The 10,222-nt window shown below is 46.8% G+C and overlaps 1 long non-coding RNA gene across 2 annotated transcripts; it reads left to right on the forward strand.

Moving 5' to 3' along the window:
• The first annotated feature begins 626 nt into the window (after positions 1 to 626).
• LOC128118970 (uncharacterized) lies at positions 627 to 8,255 on the forward strand. Of its 2 annotated transcripts, none has more exons than XR_008221400.1 (4): positions 627 to 1,217; positions 1,521 to 1,606; positions 2,354 to 2,472; positions 4,610 to 8,255. It is a non-coding gene; the product is annotated as an uncharacterized LOC128118970 (long non-coding RNA). The 2 variants fall into 2 exon arrangements; XR_008221401.1 differs by having other exon boundaries at positions 627 to 1,023.
• Positions 8,256 to 10,222: the final 1,967 nt, after the last annotated feature.

A 10,222-nucleotide genomic window follows, 5' to 3' on the forward strand; every position in this document is an offset into this window, starting at 1 on the left:
GGAGATCTAACCCAGAGTGGGCAGTAGGGGTGGACGGCCTCACTGACGGCCATCACTCATGGGTCATGTAGAGAGCTTGGGCTTGGCTGATCTGAGAGGCAGCATCCGGGCAGGGTTTAGGATAGCGACTGCGTGGGAAATAAAACAGATTCTGTGTTTTCATTAACTGCTCTCAATTCCGTGTCGCAGAGGTTAGCATTCCTGTTTGATTTCTTTAGCGAGGGCAGGGCCAGAGACTTAATGGGTTTCTTGAGTCCCTAGGCAGTTCCTACTGTGCTCGGGGACTGGTGAGCCGCTGACAGACAGCCGCTTGAGGGAATGGAGGCAACAAGAGCACAGAGGAAGGGAAGGTCAGACACCAGGACCTAGGAGCAACACACACACACACACACACACGGGGGGTAGGGGGGCCCCGCGGGGAGCGCAAGCTGGCCCGCTGGGGTGCCAACGCATCTGGGGCGGGCTGGCAGAAGGCAACAGTTCAGGCAGGAAGGATGCCACTCCGAAGCCACTTCAGTTCCTGAGCAGCCTCCAACCCAGGCAGGAAGCAAGCCTGCCCCCACTGATCTGCAGAGCCCGTCGGCCTCCCTCAGTAACACAGCAAGGCTGTAAATCAGGGGGTAGGAAGGAGCTGTCTCGCGTTTTTCCTGCCGGGCCAGACAGAAACACGCACTGCCAGGGAGGGCCGCAGACTTGGAAAACCAAGTGCTACTGCGCATGGGTTCTTTCAAGGCAGGGACTGGGCTGGTGCTGAGCTGGGGGTCCACCTGGCCCACCTCCGATGGAGAAGCGGTCACCCCATCCCAGCAGGCTCTTTAGTGACGGATCTCTGCGGCCAAGGCTGGCAAAGGCTGGTGGTACTCAATAGCTGCGGCTTCAGCTTCGGGCACGGCCCGCGGAGGCTGCGCAAAGGGAATTTTCCACTGTCAGGTTTCATTCAGCTCACGCCACCGCCTTACTGTTTACAGCGAGCGGAAAGGTGCAGCCACCCCCGGGCGGGCGCAGCCTCGGTGGGATGCGAGGGTGGGTAACGGGGGAGTTCTTGTGTGTCCTGACCCTGACGGCTCCACCTGGGGTGCGCGGAGGCGCTGTACCCAGAGAGGAGCAGGACCCTGGGTGGAGTAGAGGGCACAGGAAGCCACTGCGTGGCTGCCCTCCCTCCCTCCCTCCCTCCCTTGGATGCTCCCTTGCCTGGGACTGAGAGATGTCCCGCGTGGGTGAGTGCTCCCCTTTCCTGGCGCTGCGCCTCCCCCCTCCCCGGAACTGCCCCCGCTCAAACAGTGCTGCCATGCCCTCTGGGTAGTGTTTTCATTCCAGGCTGGGGATCCGGTGGTGGGAAGCAGGTAGGAAGCCATATTTCTGGGGGTTAAATGAAAATATATATATATATATATTTAGTGCTTACAGAAAGCCAAATATTGGGTTAGAAGCCAGGAACGGAGAGGGAAAAAACCCAAAGCAAACAACAGAGGGAAGAAATTCCTACTAAACAAGCTTTCTATTCATTCTTCTCATCCCAGGTGCAGAGCCTGCAGGGAGAACTCAGGACGAATGTAGGACTTTAAGACCCCAAGCTCAGATTCTACAACGCCCATGGGATCAAGAGGTGTGCAGTCCCCTCCCCCCAAATGTCAATATCTGGTTGGCCATAGCACCCCAAAGGTCATTAAGGTGGCTCTAAAACCCTTTGGGAGTGGAGAGGAAGAATGAAATAAACTGTTCCTGGTTGGACCCTACACAAGTAACAGCCTCTCCGGACCTCATCTATGGGATGTAGGGAGGGATTATGATTTCACAGGTCATAGCAACCTATTCTGTTTCAGCCTAAAGTTAGCCATAACACCTGTAGTGCCCATCTGTGTAGTGGGGGCTTGGAAAAACAGACTCCTGTATACTTCAGTCTGCCCCCCTACCCCCACCCCCACCCCCACCCCCACCCCCCACCCCACCCCGCCCTCGGCCCTTCATAGAGCAAACTCCTAGGGTCTGAGCTAGAAACCTCCAACGCCAGTGGTGTGCTTCTAGAACCTTCTCAGATCACTTCTAAGGTAACGGTTGATCTGAGGGACAGCAACAGCCAGCCTGGCTAACTGGAAAACTGAAGGGTAGCAGGGAAAAGCTGCTGGGTAGGTAAAAGTGAAGAACTAAGGGAAGAAGCCTCTTCTGCCTCCTGGACACTCCCAGGCTGAAGAGGTGCTTGGGAGAGATTGCATCTCCCTTAGAAGCAGAAGTTGTACGCCAGGGGAGCAAAAAATGGATTTTGACCAACCAGAAGAAAGACTGTCTACCCTAATGCATCTCCATGGCTCTTGGCCTTCCACACTTCATAATCTGGTACCTCCACACTTCACAGGCAGAACCATTGACCTGAGGAAACTTGAAGGCTGCCGTCTGGCATGCCTCCGAGTTGTCGCTCTGAAGAGCCCAGGCTTCAGTTCCCACCAGCAGGGACTCACAGACACACATCTTTGGGTGAGTTATGGCACCAGGTACGGGACCTTGAGAGAGGACCCGCAGAACCAACCACTGACAAAACTGCTAAATAAGACAAATCCTCTGGGCTGGAGAGATGGCTCAGAGGTTAAGAGCCCTGATTGCTTTTCCAGAGGACCTGGGTTCAATTCCTAGCACCTACATGGCGGCTCACAACTGTCTGTAACTACAGTTCCTAACACCCGTACACAGGCATACATACATAGGCAGGCAAAATGCCAATGCACATAAAAAAAAAATAAATGAATCTTTAAAAGATGGATCCTCGTGAACTTTCTCCTTTATTTCTTTAAGCTCTGTGGGTTGTATTACCTGTCATCAGATTTCCAGAAACTAAAAATTGTCCCTACATGTATCTAATAAGTCACCGCCTATCTCCTGGATTTGTGCCCCCAGTCTTACCATCCCTCACCTTTGCTGCCTTGGGGGCCCTGGGCCTGCCTCACGAGGATTACAGAGACTTCTCACCAGCTAGTAACCCTGAGTGCCTCTTTCATCCATCCCTCTCTGGTCTAGCCAGAGCACTGTTTCTAGAGTGTATCTGTCCACAGTTATCTCCCTCACCTCCAGGCAATTTTGTACTAAATATCTACCGTCTAAAGGACAAACATCTGAATTCAGTCTGGAGCATGCAAAAGCTTTCCATCCTTGAAGCTGACTCTATCTGCTCCCATCTCCCTGGGTCCCCAGTCCTAAGGATGTTTTTTCATTAAAAGGCTGCTGGACTTCTTGTCAAGATGGAATAGTGAATACTTCTCTATTCCAGCCACAAGGCAGTGGTGAGTGCTCAATACACAGCGTTGGGCTGAAAAAGAAGGTCAGCTTCTGTGAGGTAGATGCAGGGCAGAGCCTGAAGCCAAGCTGTGACTCGGGGCTGCCAGGCTCTGGGTTCCCTGGGATTGTTAAAGAGGCTGGACACAGAGTTACACTTGAAAGGTCAGTGTCTCAATAGGCACCAGGAGCCTTCTGGAGACGATCAAGTTCACTTTCTTGCTCTGGGTCGGTTGAGGCCCCTCTAAAGAGTTCTAGCCCCTTTCCATTACACAGGAGCAGATTCACTTTGGAGAAGTGTCTAGATACTCATTTATGAGTAGCATACATTTTTAATGTTCCTTTTACATTAATAAAAACATTTACTCTTCAAAACAAAAAAGATTTCCTGGGAGACAGGAGGCCGGAGGAAGATGCTGCTGTGAGATTCTGTGGACTGGGTAGACTGACCCAAGAGGGTAAGAAGAACACAGCCTTGCAAGGAGGAAGCCATCCACCAGCTCCACTTCCAGATGGGTGTTAGTCTAGCACAAGAGAAAGAACCATGAAACAATACAGAACCCTTTTTTTTTTTCTGGAATGAGGGGTTAGGAGACCAACTACAAAACTACTAACTGCACCCTCAATTAAAAAAAAAAAAATAAGACCTGAACACACACACACACACACACACACAAATTAGAGTGTATGTGGGACAGAACTGCCTTTCAAAATGGGTCTACAAATCAAACTTCCAAAATACATACCATGAAGAAATCTAATGTTCTTTTTCAGAGGATGGTAAAAATCAACATGACTTCATTTTAGTTGATAATGGTTTACAGAGTAGTGTAGAAAGGGCCTTCACACACGTTTTTATCTATATGGTGCCAATAAATTTGAAAGGTAAAATAGCTACTAAAAACATGTAAGAAATATTAAGTGGAAATTTAATCCGTTAAGGCAGATAAGGAGCATGTGGAAAGTAAAAAAAAAAAAAAAAAAAAAAAAAAAAAACAGAATAATGAACCCATCGGAAATCTGAGCTGTAAAAATAAAATCAGTGATTTTCTTAAAAGTCAACATTCAGGTTAAACTCTAGACTGTATGTCATGAAGAGAAAAATGATGAGCGATGAATTGGAAGGCAGCAAGGAAAAATTCATCCAAAATAATGGAGCACAAAGAATCCACGAGGGACGAGGGCTGAAGACAAGTTATGACATTAAGTGGATGGAAAGACTCGTGTCCAGGGGAGGATCTAGAACGAGAGAAGGGCGGAAATGGCCATAAGGTTTTTTGATAAATTTGTTTTTGTTTCTATCGGCCTGGTTACTTTAGCTTCTAAATGTTTCTTTTGTGTACAGATTTAGGTGAGTCACTGTCCTCGAAGGAGGGAGCAGCAGGTATCCTGGTCAGACAGGATTTATGGGAAGCCTGGCTGGATTCCACTTCTTCAGCCAGTCATCCACCCCGGGGCCACACCGAAAGTCAGCTATCTACAGCGATGGATGTCCTGTGTTTCGCTGGTATCTTGATGATAACAGCAACTTCCTGATTCCATGGACCACAAGGACAGTGTGATCTGAAAGTGCGGTTCTCCTGTGCAATCTTCCTTCCAGGGGTTTTTGTTTGCATCTGTACTGTTGTTAGAGCTGGGAGGGGGGGCGGGGGGAGCAGATGGCTCAGTGGATCAAACTCTTACTGCACATGTGTGAGGACCTGAGCGAGGATTACCAGGACTGATGTGGAGCTGGGCTTGGTCATGAGCACAGTGGTAGGAGGAGGCAGGGACAGGAGCATCCCCAGAAGTCTGCAAGCCAGTTAGCCTCGCGTAAATAGCAGTAAACAAAGAGACCCTATCTTAAGGTAGAAGGGTAAGGACCACCACCCGAGACGGCCCTCCGAGCATGAGTACCATGGCATACTCATGCTGGTACTAACACACCATACACACACACACATACAGGCACGCACGCACGCACGCACACACGCGACTTTTTCAAAATGTCTCCCAAGAATTCTTGTATTGAAAACTTAATCCCAAAGTCATATTTGGAAGTTATTTAGAGGTAAGGAGGGCCTGTGAGAGCCGATGAGAATGAAATGAGGTCATGAAGGGAGAGAAAGCCCAGTGAGGTAACTTTGGCACACTTCCTCTCTCTCCCCATGTGGTACCCTTGGCCTTGTGATGCAGCAACAAGACCTTTATCTCTGCTCATGCTTGAGAGACTTACAAGTTTCAAGACAGTCTAGGAAATGCAGCAAGACCCCATCCAAAGAAAAGAAGGAAGACATAGGCTGGGTGTGTCTCAGTAGTAGAGTGCTTGTCTAGTTTGGTTGCCAAGTCCCTGGTTCCGTACCCATCATTATCATGAGAGGCAAGAGGAGCAGCATGCTTCAAGAACTGAACTAAATAGATCTTTATTCTTTTTTTTTAAATAATTTATTTATTTTTATTGTATGTGCATTGGTGTTTTGCCTGCATGTATGTCTGTGTGAGGGTGTCAGATCTTGGAGTCACAGATAGGTATGAGTTGCCGTGTGGGTGCTGGGAATTGAACCTGGGTCCTCTGGAAGAGCAGTCAGTGCTCTTAACCGCTGAGGCATCTCTCCAACCCATCTTTATTCTTTATAAATTGTCTCATATTATATATTTTGTTATAGCAAAAGAAAATTCATTCAGGCCATGTGAAATGGCCCAGTAAGTAGAGACACCTGCCACCAAGCTTGATGTCTCGGTGGTTAAGAGCATTTCCTGCACATTTAGAACATCAGAGTTTGGTTTCCCGCCACCTGCAAAAATCTTAAAAAAAAAAAAAAAAAAAAAGGCCGGGCAGTGGTGGCGCAGGTCTTTAATCCCAGCACTCAGGAGGCAGAGGCAGGCGGATCTCTGTGAGTTCAAGGCCAGCCTGGTCTACAGAGTGAGTTCTAGGATAGCCAGGGCTACACAGAGAAATCCTGGGGGGCGGGGAGAGAAAAGGAAAAAAATAACACTGCAAGTTTCTAGAATAGGAAAATATATATTATATATTTCACATATAAAAATATACACATATGCATATAGTATCAATGCTTTCTGACTCTGGAGGTAGAGGCAGGAGGATCAGAAGTTCAAGGTCATCCTCAGCAACATAAGACATTCAAATTGCCTAGACTACTTGAGACCCTGTGTGGAGGAGGACAACAAAAAACAAAACAAAAATGTTATCTAGAAATAGTGAGACACAGTCTCCAAAATTGTAAGGAAGAAATTAACAAATTCACATTTGATAAAATGGTAATCTACTGTAAAGATAGAGGGTTTTTTTTTTTCAAGTACAAAATGTCTAATCTAAGTATTATCTCTAGGGAAGGGACTGGAGGGTGTGACATACAGAAATAAGGAAGCTAAACAAGAAAGAGGAAGCCACGAGATACATAAAGCTAAACCTGAAAAGAGGAGATACCAAGACAATGGTTGTATTGGAGGAGAAGGCACTGGATTGGAAAGCTCCAGGAAGGATGGCTTCCAGAAGATAAGACAGGTACACCTCGAGGAAACTTGATAATAAAAATAGAGAAAAGCAGGCAAACGGAAGGGAAAGCTATGCAAGTTACGCATCTAGACCGTGGCCAGCCTGGTCTACAAAGTGAGTCCCAGGCCAGCCCAGGCTACAAACTGAAACCCTGTCTCAACAACAACAAAAATAAAATAATAAACTAAGGCAGGCGTGATGGCGCACACCTTGAGTCTGAGGCACAGACAAGGAGAATGTCCACCCAAAGATGTCAAGGTCAGAGCCCCTGCAGGAGCTTACCCAGGCATTATGAACATGGGATATGAAGGAGACTACCCAAAGAGCCAGTTGATAGAGCTGGAAAAGGTTGAAAGTTGCTTCTGAAAAAGGAAGTGAGCATAGGCTATTGGTCTTCTTGTATTTGGAAAGTCTTGCACAATTTAGTCATTTTAATTGTCTCTATGTGAATTGGAAAGAAAGATAAAACTTAAGCCGGGCCTCCCTTGTGCTATACACTCCTAATTCCAGTACTCAAGAGTTGGAGGCAGGAGATTGCAAGTTTGAAGATAGCCTGGACTACACAGCAAAACTCTGTCTCAAAAAAAAACAAAAAAAACAAAAATGAAAAGAAATGCTGGGTCATTGAGATAGCTCAGCTGTATGACCTGAGTTCAATCCTCAAACCTACACAGTACATGGAGAGAACTGACTTTCAAAAGCTGTAGCTTCACATGAGCGCACATGCACAAGTGTGTTGCGCACACACACACACAACATAAATAAATAGCAGGGTACGGTGGTATATGCCTTTATTCCCAGCAGCTAGGAGGTAGAGGTAAGCAAATCTCTGTGAGCTTAAGGCCGATCTAGTCTACATACAGCAGAGGTTCTCAAGCCGTGGGTCGTGACCCCTTTGTGGGGGTCGCCTAAGACCATCAGAAAACACACATATTTGCATTCCGATTCATAACACTAGCAAAATGACAGCTCGTGAAGTAGCAGTGGAAATTATTTCATGGCTGTGGGTCACCACAACGTGAGAACTAACTGTATGTAAGGGTCCCAGCGTGAGGAAGATTGAGAACCATAGAGAGTTCCAGAACAGCCAGGGCTACATAATGAGACCTTGCCTCAAACATGAGTGCGTGCCAGAAAAAATGCTGATCCCTTCAAAGAATAAATTAATAAACCAGACAAGTGTCCAGCAAACGACTGACCAATAAAAAAGAAAGAATTCAAACAGCGTTAGGGAACAAATCTGCAGCCTCTATTTATTTACCCCTAGAGTTTAGCACCCTGGCTCCAGCTCTGTGCACTCAACAGTTCAGCTGAAACGTAGCTCTAGATAGCAAAAAAAAATACTAAAATCGACCCCAAAATAGTCAAACTAAACCAACAGCTATTAAAATTCTGCATTGCTAATCGAGGTATCTGTTCCAGGTGGTTTAAGAAAACTTTTTCTGAAACTTTCCAAGTATAAATAAACATGGTCTTAAACCAATGTTTTCAGTTCCTGTGTTGGGTGTTCTCCTAAATCCTTTTTCTGGGAAGATTTTTCTGTGGGACTCAGGAAGGCCCAGCCACACCCTACATTTTCCAGCTATGACAGATTCCCTCCACCCCCCACCCCATGAGGGAATCAGGGCAGTCTTCTGTGCTACAAACACAGCCTCTGTGACTCTTTGTCCTTCACTGTGAGCAGAAGTTGTGTTCTGGGTCTCCATCATTCACCCTTTCCCAGCACTGGACTTAAGGGAAGTTTGTTCTCGCCTTTCAGGAGGCCAGAAGTTCAGATGAAGGTGGTGTAGGACTGGATCCTCCTGAGACCCATGAGGGGAACCTGTTCCAGCTGGCTGTCTTGGCCTCTACCTCTCCATGGACCCTATGGCATTGATTGAAGATGTGCCTGAGTCCAGATTTTCCAACCCTTTTTATTCTTTTTCCTTTGTGTGTGTGTGCAGGGATGTGTATGTGTGTGTGTGTGTGCATGTGTGTGTCCATGTGCGCATAATGCACATGGATATACATGTTTGCATGTGTGTGAACCACATGAGTCCAAAACTCTCCCTCATCCTAGTGTGTGTAGGTGAGCAAGTACATGTGTACTTATACTTTTACACACACACACACACACACACAGAGGCACAGAGAGGCCTAAGGTTAATGTCAAGAATCCTCTTAATTACTCTCCCACCTAATTCTTTGAGTTAGGGTCTCTCAACCACGTGCCCCTCCCATACGTTCTCAGACACAGCTAGTCTTGCCATATTGGAGGATTTTTGATTTTTTTTTTTAAATTTTTGTTGTATGTGCATTGGTGTTTTGCCTGCCTGTATGTCTGTGTGAGGGTGTCAGATCTTGGGAATTATAGACAGCTGTGAGCTGCCATGTGGGTGCTGGGAGAAGAAGAGTAGAGATTCAACAACATACAACTCCTGTGTCAAAAGGGAAGTCTGATCCAGATACAATGGTGTGCCTTTAATAGCACTCTGGAGGCAGCAGCAAGTGGATCTCTGAGTTCCAGGCCAGCCAAGGCTGTCTCTCTCCTCTCTCTCTCTCTCCCACCCCCTCTTCCCCCTCCCTCCCCCTCCTCTCCCCGCTCTCCTCCCCTCCCCCTCTCCCTCCCTCTCTGTGTGTCTGTCTGTCTGTCTGTCTGTCTGTGTGTGTCTCTCTGTTACACACACACACAATTTTGGTTTTTGTTTTAGTTTTTCAAGACAGGGTTTCTCTGTGTAGCCCTGGCTGTCCTGGAACTCATTTTGTAGACCAAGCTGGCCTCAAACTCACAGAGATCCACCTGCCTCTGCCTCTCTAGTGCTGGGGTTAAAAGCATGTGCCACCACACCCAGCACACATAGTTTTTAAAGGGTCTGGAGAGATGACTTGGTGGTTAAGAGTACTTGTTGCCTCTCACAGAGAACCCAGATTCAGTTCCCAGAATCCACATGGTGGCCCATCGCCATCCATACTCCAGTTCCACCCGGTTGAATGCCTTCTGACTAAGTACCAGACACTCGTGAGAAGCACATGCATACATGCAGGCAAACCACACACGTGTAAAATAAAAATAAAATATTTTAGTTATTTTAAAAGGAGAAGTCTTAGAGCTGGAGTTGTAACTCAGTTGGTAGACTATGGTTTTGACATGCCATGCCCTAGGTTCAATTCCCAGCACCCCTGAATTAGGAAATACTTGAAATTAAAAATACAACACATCAAAATTTACAAGTTGCAGCTAAACCATGGCTTAGAGGGAGATATACTTTGAAGTGCTTATATTAAAAGAAGAAAGGTATCGAGTGACTATTCTAAAACTCCTTTTAAAATTAGAATAAAACCAATAAGCCTCAGCTAACAAAGCTGGGAGGAAGGAAAGGGGCAGGACACAAATTACCAGCATCTAGAGTGAGAGAAAGGACATCACTACAGACCCCACAGCCAGTTAAAAATACCTGTGACAGCACCTGTAGTCTCCACTAG

The sequence above is a fragment of the Peromyscus californicus genome, unplaced genomic scaffold (assembly GCF_007827085.1).
Source record: "Peromyscus californicus insignis strain IS unplaced genomic scaffold, ASM782708v3 Scaffold_23__1_contigs__length_62951481, whole genome shotgun sequence".
Lineage (NCBI taxonomy): Eukaryota > Metazoa > Chordata > Mammalia > Rodentia > Cricetidae > Peromyscus > Peromyscus californicus.